General features: G+C 36.3%; 1 protein-coding gene across 4 annotated transcripts in view; it reads left to right on the top strand.

Moving 5' to 3' along the window:
* LOC129740620 (leucine zipper putative tumor suppressor 1) overlaps positions 1-25,238 on the top strand; it is a 175,664-nt gene that overhangs the window by 80,418 nt on the left and 70,008 nt on the right. For all 4 annotated transcript variants that reach the window (XM_055732335.1, XM_055732332.1, XM_055732333.1 and 1 more), the window contains one exon: positions 10,617-10,668. The gene's annotated coding sequence lies outside the window, so the exon portion shown is untranslated. The remainder of the gene's footprint in view (positions 1-10,616; positions 10,669-25,238) is intronic.

The raw sequence follows: 25,238 nt of genomic DNA, 5'->3' as shown, positions 1-25,238 counted from the left end.
AAACCATGTATCGTGATTTTTTTTTCTCATCTTCCTAAATTGTTGAAAAATAATGTTGGCAACCCTGAGCAGAACTGAACGTTATGTTTTTGTTTCCTTCAATTTCAGTAAACTCGACCGAGCTTATCCGAAGCTCACTTATTGAATTAATAAGAAATAGAATCGATCTGCAAATATGGAAAGTGCGAGTTTGTACACTCAAAAGAAAATGACAGTGAAATTACTGAATCCGTTGTTTAAATCTAGGTCAGACAAATAGAAATTTTGCTGCAGCATTTTTTACTTTTCGACTGAAAAAGGAGCACTTTTTGAAACGATTTGTAATCGTGTATGATAAAAATTCATGCCGGAACCAAACAAAATCAACAAAGCTGTTTTTTTCATAGATGAGGCGTGCTCAGTTTGTTGAAACTCGTAAACTTATCCAATGCAAAACTCTCTAAACGACTTAAAAAAAGTTTTAAGAATGATCATTCTAATAAAACAAAATGTGATGCCTGCTCACTGGTCGGTGATTTGATCAGATCAATTTGACATTTGAACGCTTTTTTTTTTGTTTTTTCTTCTGTTTTCCACCCCTGGGTTTAAATAAACAACAGGCAACCATATTTTTTAAGTAAATAATGCTTTGTTCTTAAAAATACTTCGCGCGTAGTTATTTTACTTTGTTTTGATTTTGGCTTCGCTTAGTAAATTCGACTGCGTTTTAGTAAAATGGTCAATGTCATGATGCAATGGTTTCTTCGTGCTTGGTAAAATTGATATGATTCATGATAAAACTACTTTGTTTTACGATAGAGGAGCTTGATTCAAAAAGTAAAATTACTATGCGTTATGACATTACTAAAGTGCAGCATAAAATATTTTGCACCATAGTAATTTGTAGGTTTTTTTTTGAAAATTTATTGGGTTTGTTCAACGTAAGTTGGTAATTTTATTATATGTAATTTTGTAACAGCAGTCTGCATGGTCCTCTAAATTCCAGTAAACCTACAATACAAACAACAGAACTCATTATAATAACATCAATCAGTATAAACAATAAGAAAATTTTCCGAGTTCAGTTAGATCAGCTTCTCCGAGATCATAGTTGGGAAAAATATCACAATCCTTAAAATCGTTAAAATTTATAACACGCACCAATGTTTTCGAGTCAAAAATATTTTGTTCTTCAAAGTACCATGCGTGTAGTATTTTTTTTATATAATTTATTTCAACAATGTGGAAATTGCTATGCGGGCGCTAAAGGGCGAACACGAAATTATTGCAACACCGAAAATGTCATGCCAATATTCTTATAATGTTTAGAATCAAATCAAAATTTTAAGGTAGTTTTATACATATATTTACTTAAAAAATCAAAAGAAAAGTTAATCGATGGAGCCTTGAGTGTAAAATTTAACGCATTTTCGCTTGATGCCCTCCATCAAAGTCTATACAGTGTCATCTGGTACCAGTATCTCAGTTTTGACGTCTGGGACTGTCTTTTTGCTCTTCTGAAGTTCCCGCTTCATTATTGCCCAGTACGGCTCCACCGAGCGCAACTCCAGACAGTTTGGCGGGTCCTTTGGAACAAAATGGATAGAATTGACCTCATACCACTTCAGGACACTTTTAGAATAGTGGCATGATGCCAAATGTGGCCAAGGAGCTAAGTTGGCCTTGCTTGAGTACGGTCGTTTTTTTTTTCCACGGTCGCGTTATGCTTCGATAATGGGTGATGGTTTAAAATTGAAGAAAATTATCGAAATATTAGCCACTGATAACCGGAAGTGATGTGCATGTGAATGATAAACCATTAACCGTTTAATGAGGGGTGTTGTCCTCGGGAAATTAAGGCGATTTGAAGACGAGTTTTTGTGCTGTGGAAGGCTTGATTTATTTTGGAGATTCACTGAAGAAAATATGAATAATTTTTGAAAGAACAGCAATTTTTATTTTTTTAAACGGTGAAATTCCTTGTCCTGCTGGTTATAAATATTATTTGTGTGAAAAAATGTCGATAGAAGAAAGAAAGTACCACAAAAAAGAAAGAAAACGTGAAGAAGGAAGTCCTACAAATCAATGTGACGGGGGGAATACAGTGCTTTTGTGACAAATTTTTGAGGGAAAAGTTAAGCTGTCAATTTTACTGAGTTTTCATGATTAGGTTACGCAGTTAGAAAAGCCGTGGCTGAAAATTATGCTTTGGCAATAGCGAAAAAATAGTGAGGTTTTCAGACACATGTTTTCAGACACATGTTTTCAGTTGCTTGCGACCTTGGTTGGGGGCTACTTTTTATTTGGTTGAGTCATCGAAGCTTATTTAGTTTAACGTGCCAGAGACAGGAGTTGTTCGCGAGGTGCTGTGGAGAAGAAGGGATGTGTGGTTCCTTGAAAAACGGACGAAGACTTTTTTTCACTATCGGTCAAATAGGCAAGGAAGAGTTTCATGGTTGCTGCGATCTTTTGGACAATTCAAAAAGGAGAACGTACTGCAGTGCTGCTGCCCTCTTAAGGAAATGGAGATGTTAAATTTTCTTTTATTTGCAGACAATTATCTCCAGCGGGGTAATCAAAGCTAAGTATAATTTCAACGCGGTTCTTTATTTTTCATTTGTATAATTGTTTTTAGTTAATTACTTTCCCTTTAAAAAGAATTGCTGTTCGAAATATCCATTTCAATAGTGAAAATTATCATCGGTTATAGCTTCGCATCTTATTGTAAGTCATTAAAACCATTCGAGTTTTTAACAGAACTCGAAAGGTTTTGTTTATCTTCTAATGTTTTCCTCTGTTCTTTTTTATTTACAAGAGCGAGTAAAGGCGCTATATCCTTGGTCAATGACCAGAAATGAGAGTGCACAAAAATCCAAAATTGTAAAAATTAAAATTTGAAAATTGTATTTAAAGTTAGAAATTTCAGAATATTAATGCTTATGATGTCAGACAGGCTTGCAATTTCTCTAGCGAGAATCACCGTTGTGCTCGGTTTTCGATTCTCGGTAGAGATTCCCTGAAACGCACCGCAGAGATTTTTAGCCGAACCTCTGTAGAGAATCTGTAAATCAACACGACAGAGCTAACACACACTAAAGTGGAAAAATGTTTTCACCACGGAGAGCGACAGCGACGGCAGCTGGCTTGGCTTGTTGCGTTTACCAACACATACGAAGCTGAACCACTCGCCCGAAACATTCATCGTTTGTTGATGCTATTATTATGCACACCGTCGTGTTTGTTTTTGTCTTTGCTTTTTGGTGGCTTCAACTAGTCGGTTCTGTGTTTTCACCGGGGTTCTCTACAGTGACAAATCGTCGCACGCCGGAGCTATTGAAATTAGGTGTGTGTGGCTTTCGAAACCGGGGTGCGAATAATGTGTGGAGAGGATCGAAAAATCTCACCCGGGTGATTTGCAACTATCGCACGGGGGTGTTTTTTTCTCCGTTCTCCGTTTTTTTCGGTAGAGAATGGCATCTCTGATGTCAGATTCCCAAACGTAATTTCATCCTTATGTTTTGTGATTTCTGTGTACAAAATAACTCATTTACAGCCGCTGAAGAATGATCAGAGCCACACTTCTTTTTATCAACAAGGAGCACTATTTAGCGTGCTTCCAACGCTTTTCCCCTCGGAGCGTATGGTACTGGTGGTCCACGCTTCTTCTCTTTTTTTTTGTTCCTGACGTCTCTGCGTTCTCTGCTCCACAGTGGGCCCGGCCGATTTATGTTTTCTATTATTTTAATGTTTTTATGTTAATATAATGGAAAACATGAACAAAGACAAAAAGAATAATAACAACTTTTTATTATTCTCCGGGATCAGGCATAAGTTCTGGCTGTGGATGTACGATTAGTGATTAGTGATTAGTGAGTGGCATGATGCCAAATGTGGCCAAAATAGCGGAGCTTTGTCGTACTGCTGCAAGAACGGCAAAAGACGCTTCTCTAGGCACTCAGATTTGTGAATCTCGTCATTTACTGTGCCCTTTGTACGCAAGAGGACATTTTCTTCTTCTTAAATTTTTCGTCCACATCGAACTTGCTCTTGTCGGTAAAAACTCCAACCCCGGAATTTGCTTAAAACCGGCTTTTATGTACGTTTCGTCGTCCATGACACGGCAGCCATATTTTGTCAGCTTCTTCTCGTAGTGCTTCCGTGTCCGAGTTTGAGCCGGACTTTGTATGTACGTAGTCCAGCTTTCTTTTTTGCATTCTGGACGTAGCTCTGCGCCATGCCGATCTTTCTAGCCAAATCACAGCTTGAGATGTTGAAATTTGCTTTAATCATCCGCTTCACCTTTCTCTCCGTCTTTCACTCCTGGAACCGCTTCAACGCTCTGGAGACGGTTGAACGGTGAATTTTAAACATTTTTCCCAACTGGCGGTGCGATAGGTCAGGAAATTCCAGGTGTTTGGAAACAATTTGTTCTCTCGACTCGCGTTGGTTCACCTTCATTTTCCTTGAATCGAAAAACACGACTTCGAGTTTGACAGCATGTAAACCGGTGGTTTTCAAAGTGGTCCCTACCGCCCCCTTGGGGGCGTTGAGAGCTTCCAAGGGAGCGGTGAGCTCAATTTTAAAATTTGGGGGGCGTTAGAAGGGCTCAGAGGGGCAGTGAGGTCGTAGTTCACATTTTCTCAAATCTCGAAACAACGTAGATTTGAAATATGATCGATTAAGTTCGATGCAAAACAGTGAATTAAGTTACAGATCTAAACATCAGGTTCAATTCTAAAATATAAGAGAATATCAATTTCAAGTGCTTATTCGTTCGTCTTTTTTATAATCCATTCAAAAAATCAGTTGTGCCATTTGCCATGGATAAACTTTTAATGCAATTGGAAATCACTAACGTTGGCGGAATTGGGTTTTTTGAAACTAAGTTGAACTCTAAGACCCATGAATGCTACATAACTTTGAACATGATTCAAATTCAGATATCAAGAAATAAAAATATTTTTTACGTTTCACCGGCTTGACCGTTATTAATTTGTATGCAATAATGCAAAAATAATGGAGAAAAAAGAATTTTGTTTACCAAAATTTAAGATATGTGATTTGATATCAAAACAAACAAATCAATCAGTTAAAGTTTTGAGAAACTTTAAATAGAATTAAGTATTTATTGAAGGATATAAGCAATATGAGGCCCTTAAAGTCAAAAGGGTATGAGTTAAGATTACCAGCTTGCCCGGACATTTCACAGAATAATTGAGGAAGGTTCGGTTCGGCCCTTTTGCCCGTATTTCGTTGGAGGAAGTCCGGATTTTGCCTAGATTTATTCAACTTATTTGTAATGTCTAACATAGATCTCAAATTGTATTATTATGAATTTTCATTTTTACGTCCAATAAGAAGTTTTTTAAGGCAAGTGTTAAACTAATAACCATGACCTGTGTTTTGGAAGCTTGAAATACGGTTTAAAACCTACTAATATAATATATTTCAATTCTATTCTTCTTGATTTTTACTAAATTATTCCGTGATTTTGACAAAATTTGCCTGAATTTTGGGTTGAACATTTTAAAATCAGATGCCCGAATTTGGCGCGTTTTAAGATTAGCTTGCCCGGATTTATCTGGTCCAGATACGTGTGAAGAAAAATCTTACAAATTTAGTATAAGTGTATTAAAGCTAATTTCGATAAAACACGTGTTTTAGTTATTTATAATGTTTGTTCATTTTCCAATTCGAAAATTTGCATTTCTCTTTCGAACGAAATAATATGTGAAAATGTTTTAAAAATCTGAAAAATTACGAAATATAGTTTGAAGTTTGCATAATCGTTTGACATCATTAGATCAAAATTAACCATTTCTACACTTAAAAAACACCCTACCCCTTTGGCTCTGAAGGCCAAATGAATAAATTTTAAGTTAAGTCTCAAAACAACATAAAGGCTAAAGCTAATGGTTTTTCGACGATCCAGATTATCATTTTTTTAAAGATTTTCATAAAAAATTTCCAAGGGGGCGTTGAGCTCGAAAATTTTTCAAAAGGGGGCGGTGAGTGAAAAAAGTTTGAAAACCACTGATGTAAACAATACACATCAATGAAAAAGTGTGCAAAATTTGGTTGATTTACACCCAATGGTAGAAAAGTTATGTCCTGTAGAATGTGTCGCAATGATTTCGTGTTTGACTTTGAACACAGACTTCTAACAATCTAGTACTTCACTTTTCTTTGTCGGCAGTCTTTCAAAAATTGTTGGAAGTGACGTCACTTTTATCATGGTAACCAGAGATGCGTAAACTCGCCTCGGAAAGAATCATTCGGCTGATTTCTTCCGAGTTTAACTTGCTATTTGCAGATTGATTTCATCTTCGTTCCAATCATCACATCAATGTGCACAAAACGAAGAAAACAGTTTTGCATTGATGTTTTCCATGCCTCGCAGGAATAAAATCACAACAACGAAACAACAGAACGAAGCTGACCGTACACGAATGCACACGAGCGATCGTTGCCCGACGGACCGAGTTAACATTCCTCGCACCCTTCTCTCGCTCGTTTCCCGTTCCCTTGTATCTATCACTTTTAGCCACGCCCCTATGCGTTGTCCGATTGATGTGTTCGGCTGCCGAACGAAAACGATTTTTTCAGAACTGTACGTTCGTTTCGCTGATGTTTCCCCCGATTGCTGTTTACTCCTGCCGAGTTTACCGAAGCTTCTTTCCTGATGCTTTCCGAATTGAACTATCGATAGCAGCGTTGCCAACCTTCCAGATTTTTCTGGAATCTTCCAGATTTTTATGTGTCATCCAGAAATACAGACCTCATGTTGTCTGGTCCAGACTTTTCATAGATTATCCAGATTTGTCCAGAAATTTCAATAAGCTCAACGTTTTAATAAAAAAAAACTATTGAAATCCAATAGCTCAACACTGAATTTAGTATGAATCAGAATACAGATGTTATTTTGACAGCTGAATGGGTCTAAGCTTTCGATCACATAGACTCAGACATTGATTATTTTCATAAGAGTATTGATCCCTAGACTACAAAATTTCGATCCGGCGACCAAAAAAAAAAAAGGTCGTCAACGATAAAATTACCCATCCAGACTTTTCCAGAGTTTTTTTTCAAAATCTTCCAGACACTTCTGAAAAACAGTTGGCATCCCTGATCGATAGCATCATTGCAAATTGCAGTTTGAGTTTAACGAAATAAAATCGTTCTGCAAAGAAGGGCAAAGTGCGAGTATGAAGACTCGCGATTTTAACATCTCTGATGGTAACTATGTTTACGAAGAAAAAATTACTACTACCTTTGCAGCGTTTTTTTCTCAACACCCCTCCCTTCGATCACATTGGTTATCGCGACTTGACAACTTCGAACGTCATTTATCGCGTGCAACGGACGAGTTCCGAGGTTCCTCGTTTACTGCCAGTTGAAATCTTTTGTCCCGCGCATTCCTAGATTTCCGGGTGGTTCCGCGGTAAAAAAAAACGACACACTCCTACTTTTCGCGAAGGTTTCCGATGTTCCCGGGGAACCAACGTTTATGCAAATCTAATTGGTTCGCCTGGTAAAACTTCTGGTAGCCACCTATCATTTGGCGGAACTCCCATCTTGGAAAGAAAACGGCGGCGGTGTCATGAAATTTCCTCGCTCGGTTGAATTTCGCGCGCCGTTGCGGGTGGAATTCGAAAAGTCACTGGGAAAAGTCACGACTAACAATCTAATGGTATCGGAACAGCAGCTGAATCCACATCAATGACATAGTTTCCGCGCTCAGCAAATCGTGGCATCCCGCGGGGAGTCCCACAGCCTCCGGAGGAACGATCCCACGATCCGATCCAGCGCAGCGCACGGAATTGCACGTGCTACCTGATGGGGCATACCTGTGCCTGTGGTTTATTACATTTCTTCGAACTGTGGCTTTCCTTCCTTTGAGAGGTTCAAGTGCAGCAAACCGCAAACGCGAAACGAGACGAGATCGCTGCTCTGGTTCTTCGGTTTAAGCAAAAGCAGAATGGAAAGAGGAGAAAAAAAACAGTGAAAGTCGATACGGACCTGCGCGGCAATTCCCGATGTGTTTTATTTGTGTGATTCGCCATTTGACTTGCTGTGGATGAGGCACACCCTCCCGCACATGACAGACACAGGATGCCCGGATACGTAAGAAATGTGTGTTAATTGGTTGAAAATGCTGTCTTGCCCCTCATATCGTTGGATCCGCCCGCGCGTTCCCTCGCCCGACTAGGGGAAGTAGGGGCATAATGGGCATCTAGAGCAAGACATGAATTTAAAAACACTGTTTAATGGGTTAGTGATGAACACTGTATCTTGTTTAGACACTGAAAAATTAAATTTGATTTCTCCGAAAAATCGTTTAAGTCCATACATTTGAAATTCGCGTTTATAGCTGAAAATCAGCCACTGGGGTGAACAGAGCACCCCCTGGGAAAGAATGAGAACCTTTTTCAATAGAAGCTTGCAATACATAGAAGTACAAAAACAAAACACACACAGAACAAAAATAAACAATAAAGCATTTCCCCACTCGTGAAACGAACAGCTGATTTCTCATGTTTACATTTTCTCGGCATATCGTGGTAGGATGAACATAACAACAACATTACGCATGTTCAATGACCAGATAGTAACGAAATAAATTTGGCCATGCAATTATAGTGGTTTTGCAAGCGCACCTTGGTGAGGAGAATATGAATTCTTTATTTAATTAATTGTAAATTCATAACAAGTTAAGACATGAAGGTATGTTAATGATTTTAGTTTTTTAGTTTTTAAAAGAAAGCATTGAACAGTGCTTATGATCAAAGATCAAAATGGCGACCAGTTGGTGTTCACATTTTTCATATCAAAAACCAAAAGTTACCCTACCACAATCTGTCTCTGGAAATACTCTATTGTTCGAAAATTCGATTATTTTTTTATTTGTAGAACCCAGAAAGTTGATAAAATTCCCATCTTTGACAGTTTTGGTATTGCGCATATATAGTTGTATGTAAAATAAGATCAATTTATCGAATTTAAAATAAATTACTTGAAACATTATTTATTCCCCCGTAAGGAGTTGCAAAATCAAAGAAGAAAAGGGCGTGGCAAAAGATGAATTTGATATTTGTTTCGGCCTAAATGTTAGTCAACAGTTAGCGATTAGCGATTTAAGCTTAAAGCGTTAACTTTTTCGGAACATTTAGCTTATTTGATTAGCGATCGCTAACTTTGAATGAGTTAGCGATTTAATTGGCGGCGCTAATTTTTCAGTTAGCGATGCCGAACACTGATAATATTAGAATGTGCGATTGTGGCCACAAAATTTCGAAATCATGAAAAACTTTATACATATGGGTCTAAACAGAGGATAAAATTGGTGCTGGCCGATTTGGTAGCTGATTAGAAATTGAGCGAATCCCACAACAAATATCAGTTTTTTCAGCAGAAGCTTGCAGATAGCGTTGGCTTTACACCACAGTAGTTCTACAGGGAGCTTCGTGATGTTTTCAGACTCAGCAAGTGTGTTACTTGCCATACAAAACCCTCGAGATCATCACCCCTGGATACAACATATCCCACAGGCAGCATCCGACAATTTCATCTTTCGTTGGATTCCCGGACACTCCGGAATCCATGGAAATACTGAAGCAAATTAGCAGCCATAGGAGGCAGCGATGAGCAATATGCGTTAGAATTCCGAAGACAGATCTCTCTTACTGGGCTAAGTCCAACGTGAGGCAAACAGTGGAACACATACTCATGTCCTGAACTCCAAGGACCCAGAGAGTCCATAAGGAATATCCTTTCAAATGACGAAGTAGAAGAGGAAAAACTACTTTGTTTCCTAAAAGAATCCTATTTGTTTGATGACATGTAAACTATAATAAACTTCTTCCAGAGACGAACCAAACTTTGTTTTCAATCACGGTACCGTGGTAATTAAAGGGAATTTTTCGATTTCTTTGATTCAGTAGAATTATTCAACCCAGTAGACTCAGAACCCATATTACAGTTTTAAAAAAATGTTTTTAAAAGAGTAATTGTATTGTGTTCAGTTTATTTATTTTATATCGCCTCTGCTAGGTACTGACATTCATTGAACATACATCGAAAAACGATCCGGATCGAAATTTTACCACCGTTTGTGTCTCTTTTTTCTCAAATTTCTTCTCAATTTTGCGGTTTCTTCTCTCTTATTTGCATTTAACGTTTGCTTAGTGTGCCTTAAGTGGGCCATAGACTACAACCACATTTATGCAAATGCGATGAAATTCGATGAAATTCTGTCGCTGTGAATAGATTTGCATCGTGTATGGCACTGTTTGAATGATCGTGCAAACGGTTTGAGTAAAATCGGTAGGGATCGAATTTTTTTGTACAAACCACCCTCTGTGGCATGGTGTATGGTGCTTTATTGGAGAATTTGTAAGTAACGTTTACATGAGTAAATTAATTCAATTTTTAATACTTTTTTCGTTATATTTTTGTAAAGATTTTTATCGCGCTGGATGTGGACCACACGCTAACTTTGATTAAGATAAAGGCAAATTTTAAGTGTATTTTAAACACAGTTTAATATTTTATAATTTTGGAGAAAGTTATCATTAGTTCAATTAGTAATTTGAACATCGATGAGTAGCCATACTTAAATATTGTTCTCTCTATTTCAGATTCTACTGTCACTAAACGCATGTGAACGACATGAAGCCAACAAACTTCCAGGTAACAAAAATAAATCAACAAATTCTCTTTACCAAATCTCAAACTATTTTGAAACCAATATAACCCCGAAGAGATTGCATCCAAATAAGGTTTACACATTGAACAAAACTTTTCAATCATCCATACATAAGCTCCACCATAAGATACCTAAGTGATTATTCAATTTCAATCAATTTAAAACATATTGAATAAGAAACAAAAACCGACCCGTTAATTTGTTTACCAGTTGTTAACGAGCAGCCAAAATTCATCAACCCGATCGTTAACCTCAGCGCCAACCAATCAGTTGAAATAATTTTCCGGATATTTTTGCAGCATCCTCAAGCAGCTTTTGCTTTTTCTCTTCTTCGAAACCACCCGGTTTCCTCTTCACGCACTGCGCGTCCGTTTCTGAGCTGTCTGTAACTCATTACAAAATCACGAGCCCCCTGTTTAATTGTTACGAGAGACCGAGCTCGGCCATCACTCGAAAACCCAACGACTGTTGAAGGCCTTGCTTACGAAAAAAAATGCAATAAAAGGTTACTGGCCTTTTGATACTATTTAGTCGGTTCAATGGTGTTTTTCTCTTTCAGCACCAAATTTGATCTCGTCGCGTCTAATCAACTGCGTGAGCTGTTCGGTCGCTGAGCTCTACAACAATAGTCCAATTTTTCAGTGTTTGTTGCACTATTTTGGAATTTTTCTAACACTATTCGATTTTTGGAAAATTATCTTGAAATTCTTCAGGTTTCTCTGCTTTCTATTCATTTTGAAGGTTTTCTAATGGATTTCAAGCATTCAACTATACAAAAAATAGTTTCTACTACAAAATCTAAGTGGTTTCATGCATTCAACTATCTATATAATAAACTAGCTGACCCGGCAAACTTTGTTAAGCCTGTAATTTTTGAGTATTTTTTTATATTTTAGCACTGTTCCTTAGTCAGCCTTCCTGTTAAGTGTATAAAAGCTGGTAGATACTGTTGTATCAGAAAAAAAAATCCAGAATTATGGTTCGTTATTCGAATTTCATTATTTTAAGTTCATTCAAAAAACCGCAAATGGAATGAAAAATACCATAGATAAATTTATATTCAAAACCGGCAGTTCGTGACACAGAAACGCTCATACGATTTGCTGTAATAAGTTCGCTAACTTTTGTTTAGCGAACTTATTTTCTTGTTGAGGTAGCGTATAATAAAGTTTTGCTAATGATCAGTTCCGGTAACTTAAGAACGCTTAATCTATCCAGTTTCAATTTAGTTTAGTCATCATTCCTATTCAAAAACTCCTATCTGATAAAGTATTTTAAAAATGTTGAAGATTGATTTCAACAGAAAATGGATATTTTTTGCTGAAGTCGTCATGAATAGAGTAGTATTTTCGATTTGTGTTAACCTCTGTATTTAAATACATTACAGTTTTCTTTAAACATGGTCGTTAGAATAGGAAAATTAAAAATAAACTCGGAACATTTAAAGAATAATGAATTTAAAATAATTTTTTTTTTTAAATTATGTCAAATGTCTTTTTTTCGGACTTTGCTCTAAATACACTAATTGAATCTTATTGTGAATTTACAGAGCTGAGTTTGACAAATATTTAACAATTCAGAAAAAGTTACTATTCATTTCATTTCATCGTCGACAGAAGAAGAAGAAATCATCGGACAGAGTTTCTGAATTGCGCAAGAAAAAAACCAATAAAAGGATTATAAAACATACCCGTATCAATATTGTTACCGCCCAGTGGAATAATACGGCTCAGCTGGGGTCCTGGAACAGTGGAGTACAGAATTGGAATGTCTGGTAAACTCAAATAAACCACAAAAAAGGTATTTATGCACTAGTTAAGAATTGCAAACCACGCACAAAAAAATTACACCGCTGGTAGTTCGTCCATTGTTTCTGTCTCTCATCGATATTTTGTCAACAAGTGAGACGTGAGATAGGAATTCGACGCGCCTTCACAACCGTCGCGACGCCAGAGATCACTTTAAAATTTATGCTACCAGTGTTGCCAGATACTTTTTCAAGTTTAAAAAAAATTTAATCATTATGAATTCAAATGAAGATGATGATGTCAATGCAATTATATGTTTCATTTGTGATACAACAGAAAAAGATCCTCAACGCGTTATTGAATGTGAAACATGCAATAGATCCGTTCATTTCCGTTGCAAGCAAATACGTGGTAACGCAATTGCGCGAGCTAGGAAAAAACCTTACTTTTGCTCTACAGAATGTTTTGAAAAGCAATCAATTCCGAAAACTCAACAGCAAGGAAACTTTAGTGGAGTCATCGAGGAACTTCGGGCTTTAGGACAATCAGTAAGGGAGTCACGAAAGGAATCAGCAAATGTTCGCATCGCTCTAGAACAGTCTAAGAAACAAATAGAAGAACTACTAGAAACAAACAGGCATATAGAGACATCGCAAGAATTTTTGGCTGAAAAATTCGACCAAATAAGCAAAGGCTTTGAAGATTTAAAATTGGAAATAGTTGCACTAAGGTCTGAAAACCAGGAGCTGCGTATGGAAATCGTCACCTGCAAAGAACAAAATAGTGCTCTTTCGGAACGAGTTGATGTACTTGAGATAGAACTGGATAAGATAAATCGTAAGGAACTCTCTAGGAACGCAATTATACTGGGTCTTCCAACAACCGAAAAAGGTCGTGCCCTCATCCAACAAATAGGAGTAGCTGTAGGCTGCAATCTAGAGGAAAACGAAATTATAAGTGCTAGACGTTTGGTTGGAAACAATTCTTCAAATAAAATACCCCCCATATTAGTTGTCTTTGACTCTGAAGACACAAAAAACCAGCTTTTCGACAAAAAACGCGCTCATGGTGTTCTCAAAACATCTTCGGTAGGAACCATGTTCAACCAATCTTCCCAAACAGTAACTGTGCGTGATGAAATGACAGCTTTTGGTAAGGAACTACTTAGAGAAACCAGGAAATTGCAAGATGAAATGGGGATTAAATATGTATGGCCGGGACGTGATGGGAAAATTCTTATTAGAAGATCAGATGGAGCCAGAGTCGAAAAAGTAAGCTCCAAACAAGAATTGTTAAAAATATTGGAATGCAAAAAGCGTGCGCTAAATCATTCGAACACTTCGTTTACAATGTCGTCACCGAAGCGTCATCATGTACAGAACTAACTTCGTAAAACTGCGACAAAACAACTATCTTTATAAACATGAATTTCACATCCACAAATCATTTTTATTATACAATCGATGAATTAAATAAAAATAAAAGTTCTAATGAATCTGATCGTTTTTCCTTAAAAATCCTTCAACTAAATGCAAGAGGTATCAACAACCCTGATAAATTTGATGATATTAAATTAAAATTGAATCAAGTTTCCACGGATATCCACGTAATTGTTATAGGAGAAACTTGGTTAAAGAAAGAACGTATCCAACAAGCTTGTTTACCAGGTTTCAAAGCATACTTTTCATGCCGAGAAGATAGTGCGGGAGGAGGAATAGCTATCTATGTGAAGGATGAAATTAACTGTGATGAAATTGAAAACCAGAATATTGATGGAATGCATCATATTCATGTTCGCCTACAAGTAAGTGAAGGCAAAGTCAATATCCATGGTATATATAGACCACCTTCTGGCAATATGCCACGTTTCTTGGAAAAATTAGAAACAATACTATCTACAAACAATCCAAGTGCATCATGCCTATAATTATAGGAGATATAAATATACCGACAAATAGAACACAAAACCCAGACACAGTCGAATACCTGGAATTATTAAACTGTTTTAATTTTAAAGTAACAAATACCCACGTAACAAGACCTGCTAGTAACAATATTCTAGACCATGTAGTGTGCTCCGAAAACATCCAATCTAGCATCGTGAACGAAACTGTTTGCTCAGACATCAGCGATCACTCCCTCATATTTTCTACCATTTCTTTAAAGAAAAAGGTTGTTATACGCAAGCTTGAAAAAGTAATTACAAATAACGCATTGCTTAATCACCTATTTGCTGAAAAATTTACTAATCTTCGAGCTGATTCTGCAGAAGAGTTACTCTTGAAAACAATCAGCATTTATCGTGAACTTAAGACTAAATGTTCAAAAACCATCACGATGAATGCCCGAATAAAAGGAGTATGCCCATGGATGACGGTTGATGTTTGGCAATGGATGAAAATAAAAGATAACCTTTTTGCAAAACACAAAAGAAACCCTTTCGATGTAAGCACACGCAATTTATTACAACATGCGTCAAAAAAACTAAACTTGTGCAAGCAAAACGCGAAAAAGTTGTACTACAGCAATCTATTCAACAGCTCCGACAGCAAAAATATTTGGAGATGTTTAAATAATTTATCTGGTAAAGGATTGAAAGAGCATGATTCAATAAAACTTCTAATCAACGGAGATCTAACAAGTCACGAAAACACTGTTGCTAACACTTTCAATACATTCTTCAGTAACATAGGTCCCCAGCTAGCCTCCACTTTAACGAGCCAGCGAAATACTAACCGATTTGGAACATTGTCACAACTGCGCAACTCAATATTTTTGGAACCGGCTACCCAACAAGAAGTCATCACGAAGATACGAGATCTGGATCCAAATAAAAGTGCTGGACCAGATGGAATACCCGTTTATTTTATTAAAAATCATTTTCGATTCTTCTCTACGTTAATACGAGATATTTTTAATGAGAGCCTCTCTACTGGGAAATATCCGGAATGCTTAAAGGTTGCTAAAATCATTCCGATACATAAATCAGGATCAAAATTCGACGTTAATAACTACCGGCCCATCTCCATTCTACCTGCCCTAAGTAAACTGCTAGAAAAATTGCTGGTCACGAGAATAACAAGGTTTTTTCGAAGCCAAGGAGTTCTATATGACTGCCAATATGGTTTTCGGGAAGGATCCAGCACAACTACAGCAGTTTGCGAGCTTTTCATCGACGTTTACAAATCCATGGACAAGAAGGACCCCGTGGGACCTCTTTTTCTCGACCTAAAAAAAGCGTTCGACACCATCGATCACGAAATATTGTTGGAAAAACTAAATTTCTATGGTATAAGAGGGATACCGTTAGAAATTATTAAAAGCTTCCTGACCAATAGAATCCAGTACGTTGCAATAAACGGAGTTCGCAGCTGTCATCAATCGCTGAGAGTCGGAATACCCCAAGGCAGTAACCTCGGTCCTCTACTTTTCCTTGTCTACATCAATGACCTACCTAACCTCAACCTGATCGGGAAGCCACGTCTATTTGCTGACGATACTTCTCTGTTCTACACTGGGAAAACCGCCCACTCAATTGTCGAGAGCATGCGTGAGGACTTGAAGGTTTTACGACAATACTTTGATGAAAACCTATTAGGGTAAGTGAGCCTTAACTTGGCATGCTCCTTATCTTGGCATGCCAAAATGCATTTTGGTAATTTGTATGTCAAACATATGCCTAAAAATATAAAATAAATCAAACATAAAAGAAAATCGCATTTGTCTACATTCTGCATAGCATTTGTCCGCAATTGAATCCAAATAACTGCGTAATAATTTTTTTTTCACATGACAAACTGGAAGTAAAATTACGATTTTCGGAAAAAATCTGAAATGAACCTACCTTGCTAGTGCATCTGCCACCTTCGGATCGTTTTAAAAAATACACTTCCCTATGAAAAAATCACTAAAAAATACCGTTGGTTACAGCAAAACGTGGCAAAAAATATAAAATTATAACCTACTCCAAACAACGTACATATTTGATCTAAAATTGAAGAAATTATAAACATTTTTTTCGCCTAATCTTGGCATGAAATTCCACTAATTGAGGTTTGTATGTATGTGTGAGAACGAAATCAGCAGGCAGACGGTAGCCGGCAGCCGGCAGCTGAATCGTCGGCCGTTAGTGCACAGTGGTCTGGAAATTTAAAACCGGTCGAAAGTAAAAAGAATGATTGAATTGAAATAACTTAAAAATACCATAAATGTATTTTGGACTACAATCAATTTATTTATCTCACAAGCGTATTTGGCATCTTAGTTGGAATTATAATACTAAAAGTTTAGCTGCATTTTTTTTTTGGTAAATTGCTAGAACTTTTCCTCTCAACTTCTGAGCACGAAATCAACAGGATTCGGATCCGAATCGATATCTTGGATCTCAACGTTGAAGTAACTTTATCCAGACCCAAAAAAGAAATCTACAAATGGAAATAAGGTCCAACGTATTTTGATTTCATTTTATTTGTGCTGGAGATGAACATTTGCTGTTTATGTGTCGCTTTGAAAGGAATGGTTACAAAGTTCAAATTATGACATTCTAAATATTATGTTTATTTAAAAAAAATGTAGTTGCATTACAATGTTGAAAAATTATGTTATTAGGAGCTAAATTTTATTGTTTTCAATTTCATGTGAAATCAAAAATAATATTTTGACCAAGTTTGTTTTATATTATGGATCACTGTGCATCAGCAGAGGTGACGACGTTTGTTTTCCGTAGGAAAGGAATATGCGAAGGAAGCGCTGCCGAGTTTGGATGATGATTTCGCATGAGTGCGAGTGGGATGCAGCTTGAATTTCACCCAGCTTGTAAATTTGTTGTTCGCTTTCATTGGCTATAGTCCCCAAACGAACGAGTGAGATGCAATCTATTTCTATAAGGCTGGCTGGAGTGAGCGATAGTTTGTCTTGTTTTGCTATCCGGGTGTACGCAAACGATTGTTATAAAATTCCTAAGGACGACATTTTAAATATGTAGGTATGATTCAAAGAATCGTTCGCTTACTTGAGTTTTAGCTTTAGCTTGCTTCTTGCCTAGGTCATAATGGTTTTTAAAATGTCTCTCCTCCTTTTATGGGAGTGGAATAAAAAAAATATGAACATTCACTATCGTATGTTAACTTCAATGGAAACAGATCTATCATGATTTCATTTTAAAAAATTGAACAAACGATTTGTTTGCTCGGTTAATAAACATATTTATGTTAATCAATTCAATATTTTGGAACCTATTTGTTCTAGATTGTCATTCTGATAATAGAAATTTTAAACACACCAAAAACTGAAACAAACAAATGAAACTTTTTTACGTATGATTATAATTCTGCACGCAAATATCAATTCTAAAAAATGATTGACATTTCGTACTTTCGACTTTTTGAAAACAACACAGAACATTGTTGTGCTTCCTTCCAGGATATTATCAACGAATTCGTGGGAGCTGTTTTTGTATTAGTGAGGCAAATTTCTTCTAGAGGCGGCCAATTTAAAGAACTCATAAAGGGCCACAATTCGGAACGGGGGCCATAATAAGGAGCATTTTAATCAATAGTTTGATCAGGTTTATATCAAATTATCCACCGCTTTAAAGCAAGGACATATTTTTACTACATTTCAGGCTAGTAAGCAATCATATTTGTCGAAGGACTTTTAAAGGTACATATTACAGGAAGACTACAATCATGGGAAATATAGTCAACCATGCCTTAGGGGCCAAGTTCGGGTACATTTACCCTATCACTGAATATAGCGAAGTCCAAATATATGATTATATCAACATCCAGTAGGACACAGCAGTTGCATGAGGACTTGACTATTGAATCAATACCAATTGATAAAGTGGAAAACTACACATATCTCGGACTGAACATCGATAGCAAACTTAAATGGATCCACCATATCGCCAAGCTGCACAAAGAAGTCAGTGCTACGTGCGGCTTATTATGGAAAATTAAAAAGTTCGTACCAAGAAAGCAGCTGTCTTGGATGTACCAAGCATTTGTGCAGTCTAAACTGCAATATCAAGTCTTCATTTGGGGTGCGTCAGCAGATATACACCTGAAAAAACTACAAGCTGCTCAAAATCGTTGCTTAAAAGCTATATTTAATAGGCCCAGAACGTACTCTTCACGACTCCTGTACTCAGAAGCTCCGCACTCGACGCTACCAATAAAAGCTCTACGGGAATTGCAGGCGATCCTGATCATCCATTCACACCTACACGATCAGCAAGCTCATCACAATGTTGTATATGAACAACCAAGCCATTCATACACCCTCCGTAACCAAGCTAGCCTCTCAATTAGTAGACCAAGCTTTGAAATGTCACGGAAAGCTTTTCCTTATTACGGCAAACTACTATATAACAACCTTCCTAGTGTTCTAAGAAATGAAACGAACACAAACAGGTTCAAATCAATGCTGAAGCAGCACATCAGAACTAAACTAGAAAGTTACTTCTACCCATAATAGTTCATATGTTGAAAGAAACCCGATGATCCGTAATCCTTGAGACACCGCCAATACGCTTCCTTCAAAGAGATTTATCTCGCTGGAAGCAATGTGGAAATTATACTTCCCATCATTTTCTTTTGAAGAATCTTGAACGACACTGGGAAAGTTGCATTCAAACGATTTACACTCTCGTTTTAATTCTTTTCTTTTCCGCCAACTGCCACCACCCTCCGCCGCCCACCGCCAACTCACCGCCAATCACCACCACCCACGACCACCCACCGCCACCCACCACAACTCAACGCCACACACCGCCATCAATCGCCGCCACCACTAACTGCCTCGACCACCACCGAAATACCAATACCGAGTGTTCTAAATACGCAAAAGAAAATCAACTAAATGTCAAGTGTTCCTTTCCCAAGTGTTTGTTGAGAAAAAAATTACGGGATCGATGTATATTATTGTAAAACATGAATGAAAAAAAAAACAGAAATAAAAAATGATGAGGAGGTTTTGCGCCCACTGGAGAAGGACTTCGGAAAGAAAGTACACTCCCGCGGGCTTTTCCCTGCTCTTAAAAAAAAAAAAAAAAAAATTTACAGCAACACTTTTCTAATCAATATAATGTTTGAAAATGTCTTCGAAATTTGTGTCATCATTCTCTTGTTTTCAATTTTCAATTAGGGATGGAAAATTGCACTAAGAATTAAAGAATTTAGAAAAAAAAGAATTTAAACTTTCTTGTATTGAGATTATTTTTCTCTAAACCAGCAAACCCTGAATGAAAGCAAATCTATTTTGAGTATTTGGAATGAAAATTCATAATATTCACAAATTACTAAAATTTATAGTTTATGATCGTAAGATAAGAAACTGTAATCAAGACAGTTAAATTTAATTCTGAATTTTATTTTTAATTTGAATCAATATTCTAAATTTGGCTTTATGAATCTGGATTTTCAGTTATATTAAAACGTTAATTCAAAAGCTGGATTTTCGTTGATCTTGATTTTATTTTTTTTGGTCGAATTTAAGTGTTTATATTCTTTAATTTACTTATGCTTGACAGAGTGTTTTTTTAGATCTTATATCTGGTACGAAACTTTTTTTGTATTTTTGTGTATTGGTTCAGATTTTTCTCTATACTTAAATGTTCAAAATTTTAGGTGGCATGCTTTTTACTTAAAATTTAATTTTTATATTCTTTCAAAAGTCAAGACTTTTGAAACAGAGAGTTGGATCTAATAAAGTCCAATATAGCTAAAATTTTCAAAAGTCCGATTAACCACTGAGCATGAAAGGTAGTGTGGATTTTCCAATGTTCCCTGATCCTCCAATCCGTTTTTATGATAATGATTCAATTTACATGGAATCACAACATTAATAACCTTCAATTCTCAAACTAACTGGATAAAATCATCAAAAAATAAATTATGGTGATCTTTTACCAGTTATATGACTTTCTATTGGTGTTACCAAAACTCATAAAAAATTATTTGATAATGAAATGTTTCAATTCAATCTCATTAAGTTGTTTTGATTCTATTGAAAACTTACAGCCATATTGCTCGAGTTGCTAAAAGAATATGACATTTCAAAAAAAAAAAAAATAACGGTGAACGAACAAACATCTAGAAAAAAAACTTAGAATTGCCTTGACTCTGATGCAAAAAATTACAAATTTTGTCAATATTCTTCGTACAGGCTTTGCTATGCTTCGTTGTTGCGGAACCCCATAGGGAAAATCACATCCAAGTCTCCATTTTACTGGTGGGGATTTTTTTTTATTATCTGACAATTTGCGCCGGGGGTCTTCAGATTTTCCTCAAAATTGAATATTTGGTTCATTTTTGCGAATTAAAAACACATGTATTTTTTCAGATTTCTAACATTTTTATTTTTTGAGTTAGCTTCGGTTAGATTTTTTTGTAAATAAAAAATAACCATTTTTCAAAGCTACATAACTCTGTTGTTTCTCAACGGAAATTATAAAATAGCACATCAAAATGCATTGAAATTTTATCAGCTTTCCAAATAGAATAGTTGAAAAAAATTAAATAATGACCTTCAACATGAAAAGTTGTAAATAAACTTTAAATGGCGTCTAAAAGTACCGTCTGCACCACCGAATATTTTGCAAAAAATACCATTGTATAGCTCGATTCATGATGCAACTTTCATCTGAAGACACCAAATTGGGCCATTAACACCTTGAAGAGTTATGAAAGAAATAATGACAATAAACCCCTTTTTTGCATCTAAAACAAACAATGGTGGAACAACTGCACTCACATATGGAGATAGCAAGCACTTCTAACAACATGGAAACAAAAGAACTTACCAAAGCAGGTAAAAAAACACTACTTTTTCGTGCTTTGTAGAGTGTTTGCAGCAAAACTGATTTCAAATTTTAACCATAATTCTGAGTATCGTATTGTTTAAGTGATATAACTAATAATGGGAATGTTGCTTTTACAACCTGGTCATATACTATATAACTTATTAATTTTTCGATCAAAGATCATTGTGAAGCATAATCAATGCCAATAGTAGAAGGTTCAGTCCCTGTGTTTGGGATCACAAAATGTGATTAAAAAAATGAAATATGGACCTTTCTTTATTTTTTATATCGGGAGCTAAGCACTGGACACCAAAATCCTTTCCCATTGATCAAAAAAGTATGAGAAAGTGGCACAAAGGTTGTAGAAATAATCAAAGAGCTCAGTAAGGCCAGCCCAGGCTGTAAAATGATGAAAATTCGCCCAGTTTTGAGGTTTAGCGTACTAGAACGAACATAATTCGTCGTCAGTGTTTTGCTACCTCGATCGCTCACACACGAATCTTCAGTGTTCCACCGTCCATTTTAAATCAAATCTGGGGATTTACGGATGCAAAACTTAGCGCATAAACTTCTAAAAATGACAGTAAAACGTGCATAACTTGTTGTGACCTGGTGCAAAACTGGGTGTAAACGAATACGTTATTAGATTTTTGGATATAACATGAAGTCAGTTAAGCTGCAACAATCTACCGTCCCTTCTTTCATAACAGTCCCATATAAAAAAATAAGCAAGCGGACAATCAGCTTTTTCTGTTTTGGAATATATTTTCAAATTGTGACCACCACTTTCAGCATAAACGAAAATCGTTTCTAGGTTGTCATAATAAATCGTTAGGCCTAAAATTTTCGAAATTGGGTTATTGGTAAGGTCGAGAGCACCATTTTTATTCATTATGGGGCTGTTTATCGACCATATTTGAAACCTTTTTCGAATCTACCAGCATAACAGTCTCATACAAAATATATTTTTCTCACCAAGCTACTTTCTAAGACTTAAATTTGATCATTTTTGAACTTCTAAATGCAATTGTCAGAAAAAGAAACATACTTTTGAAAAAAATATCATGAATTTCACATTGTAAGTTCTTTTTACGATTTTTGATTATATCCGATAGTTTTTCGCTCAGGCAGTCATTCCTAAGAAAGTCAGACCTGCCTTCGAAAACTAGTGTGCATCATTCGACATCAAGTGAGTTAAAAAAATGTTTAAATGATTCAAAGCAATAAACCAAAGACTATTTCGCCGAAAGAAACATTGAAAAGTTAAAGTAACCAAATCCATGGTATTGCACATATGGGACTGTTATTCAAGTATATTTCATATACGACAGCCACGAATTGATTTTTTTTTCGAAATTTCTAGAACAAAACCTCTTTTTAGTCTTTTATGTTGAAGCCTTATGTTGACCTAAAATGACGAAAATTCATATGGGACTGTTATGCGAGTAAGAGCAGTCTGAAAAGGACGAAAAAATAGTGTTTTTTACCAGCTTTGATGAGTTCTTTTGTTTCCATGTTGTTAGAAGTGCTTGCTATCTCCATATGTGAGTGCAGTTGTTCGACCATTGTTTGTTTTCGATGCAAAAAAAGAGATTTATTGTCATTATTTCTTTCATAACTCTTCAAGGTGTTAATGGCCCAATTTGGTGTCTTCAGATGAAAGTTGCATCATGAATCGAGCTATACAATGGTATTTTTTGCAAAATATTCGGTGGTGCAGACGGTACTTTTAGACGCCATTTAAAGTTTATTTACAACTTTTCATGTTGAAGGTCATTATTTAATTTTTTTCAACTATTCTATTTGGAAAGCTGATAAAATTTCAATGCATTTTGATGTGCTATTTTATAATTTCCGTTGAGAAACAACAGAGTTATGTAGCTTTGAAAAATGGTTATTTTTTATTTACAAAAAAATCTAAGCGAAGCTAACTCAAAAAATAAAAATGTTAGAAATCGGAAAAAACACATGTGTTTTTAATTCGCAAAAATGAACCAAATTTTCAATTTTGAGGAAAATCTGAAGACCCCTGGCGCAAACCCGTCAGATAATTAAAAAAAATCCCCTGGTGCCACGTGAAAAGTACACTTGCAACGAAAATGGGCGCCAAAACTGCCTATAGAGAGATGGATGCACATCAGTAAGCCTTGATTGTTTTTCGCGCCTTCCTACTCTGGGTGATTTGAATGAAAAAAAAAATGGAATTTGGGTGCCATGACTTTTATTTGATACGAATAAAAACTAAAAATTAATTTTCAAATTCCACAAAAATATTTTCGAAATTATCTCTCCGTTGTGTTATTCTTCGCGTGAAGACGAACACAACAAAAAAAATCGCATGCAAATCGGATGATCCAGTGAAGAGTTTTGCGTGTTCGCACATTTCTGTATGGTCTGTCTCTCTCCCTGTTTTATATATATAGATCCATCTATGGTATGATTGATATTGTATATTCAACCATAAATATATTAAATTCAGTTATAACAGACATGAAGAATTGTGTTATGAAGATAGTGAAAATATCAAGAAATAAGCAGTTCGTTATAGCGAAACAATTGAAAGCATTGTTTTGGTTTCGGATTGGGGTGGAAATCCCGCCGGATCTACGCCGTGTATCAGTTTGATTGGACGACAATGAGCCGTTCCGGTCCAGGGCAAGTCTGCCAAAAAAGGGAACACCAATTTTCGGTTGAGGTTATGTATATGTTCCGATGATAATCAGTTTTCGGGCACTGTAGCCTTCTCAAAAGCAAGCACCTTGGGACATTACCCCGTTCAACAATTGGCGCACGGCCTAGCTCTAGGGCTCGCAAATCGCTTTCTTACATCTATAATAGGTATCTGTTTTTGTTGGCGCTGAACTGTAGATCAAACTTTCTACGAGCTCCCTTTGCACTCGAGCTTACTCTTCGGTATCCGCGTGCAAGACGACAAAATCCGACAGATGCGTCATTATGGCCAGTCATCATTTCTCTCGTTATTTTGTTTTGCTGGTTGATGGTTAAAGTTGCAAAATGAACCTAGCGAACGTATTAGATGGCTATTTTTTGTTCCTTTGTGCGTCGAACATTTGAACGTTCGAGATTACCGGCGGCGATCTTTGGCAGCTTTCGAGCCTGTTGTTGTTATTGTGCGGATGCTGAAAGATCAAGTGAGCTTTTTTCGATCAACCAAAAAAGTTATAATGAGATGAAGATTGTTGACCGCTGGCAGCAGTCTGAGGAAAATTAATTATCCGCTCTAGTTGTGCACCATTGTGCTCAAAAAGGAAAAGGCAATTTAGTTCCGGAGCTTTCTCTCTTCTTGGCTTTGTCTCGTTGCGTTAGATGAACTTTAAACATTTTGTTTTCAACTTCAGTGTCAACGTTGTTTCAAAGGTTAAAGGATAGCTTTGAAGATACTTTTCTAAAATTAAGTCATCCTTTGTACAAACTAGGTACTACTCAATGATGTTCACATTGACTAAGGTGGGCAGGATTGCCAACATGTTTTTTTTTAAATCAGGGAACTGGTGAAATAAAAATCAGGCTACGTTAAAGTAACGGAAATTTCGCTCAAAGTGATGACCTTTTTTTGTTGGTCATCGCTCCACATTTTCACTCTAATATGTGTTGTGAGCCTACTTGGTTGGATAATTGTACTGAATCGAAGCAATAAAAAAATTCTCTTTAATTCCCTTTTTATAAATAGGAATCAAAGGGGATCTTTGATTGCTTTGATTCAGCCACATTTGCACTTTTTCACTTCAGCAATCGTACCTAATCCAGTTCCTTATCACCCATTTTTCATCACATTCGCAAAAATCAGGCATATTTTCAAAAATCAGGAAAATGCAATGGCTTATGAGGTTGTCAGGCTGAGTCTCGAAAAATCAGGCAAATCCTGAAAAATCAGGCACATTGGCATCTCTGAAGGTGAGACAAAAGATCGCACACAATAGAGTATTTCCTGAGACAGATTGTGGTAGGGTAGCTTTTTGTTTTTTGTTTTGAAAAATGTAAA

The sequence above is a fragment of the Uranotaenia lowii genome, chromosome 1 (assembly GCF_029784155.1).
Source record: "Uranotaenia lowii strain MFRU-FL chromosome 1, ASM2978415v1, whole genome shotgun sequence".
In the NCBI taxonomy this organism is placed as follows: Eukaryota; Metazoa; Arthropoda; class Insecta; order Diptera; family Culicidae; genus Uranotaenia; species Uranotaenia lowii.
This window is presented reverse-complemented; position numbering and strand designations above follow the sequence as displayed.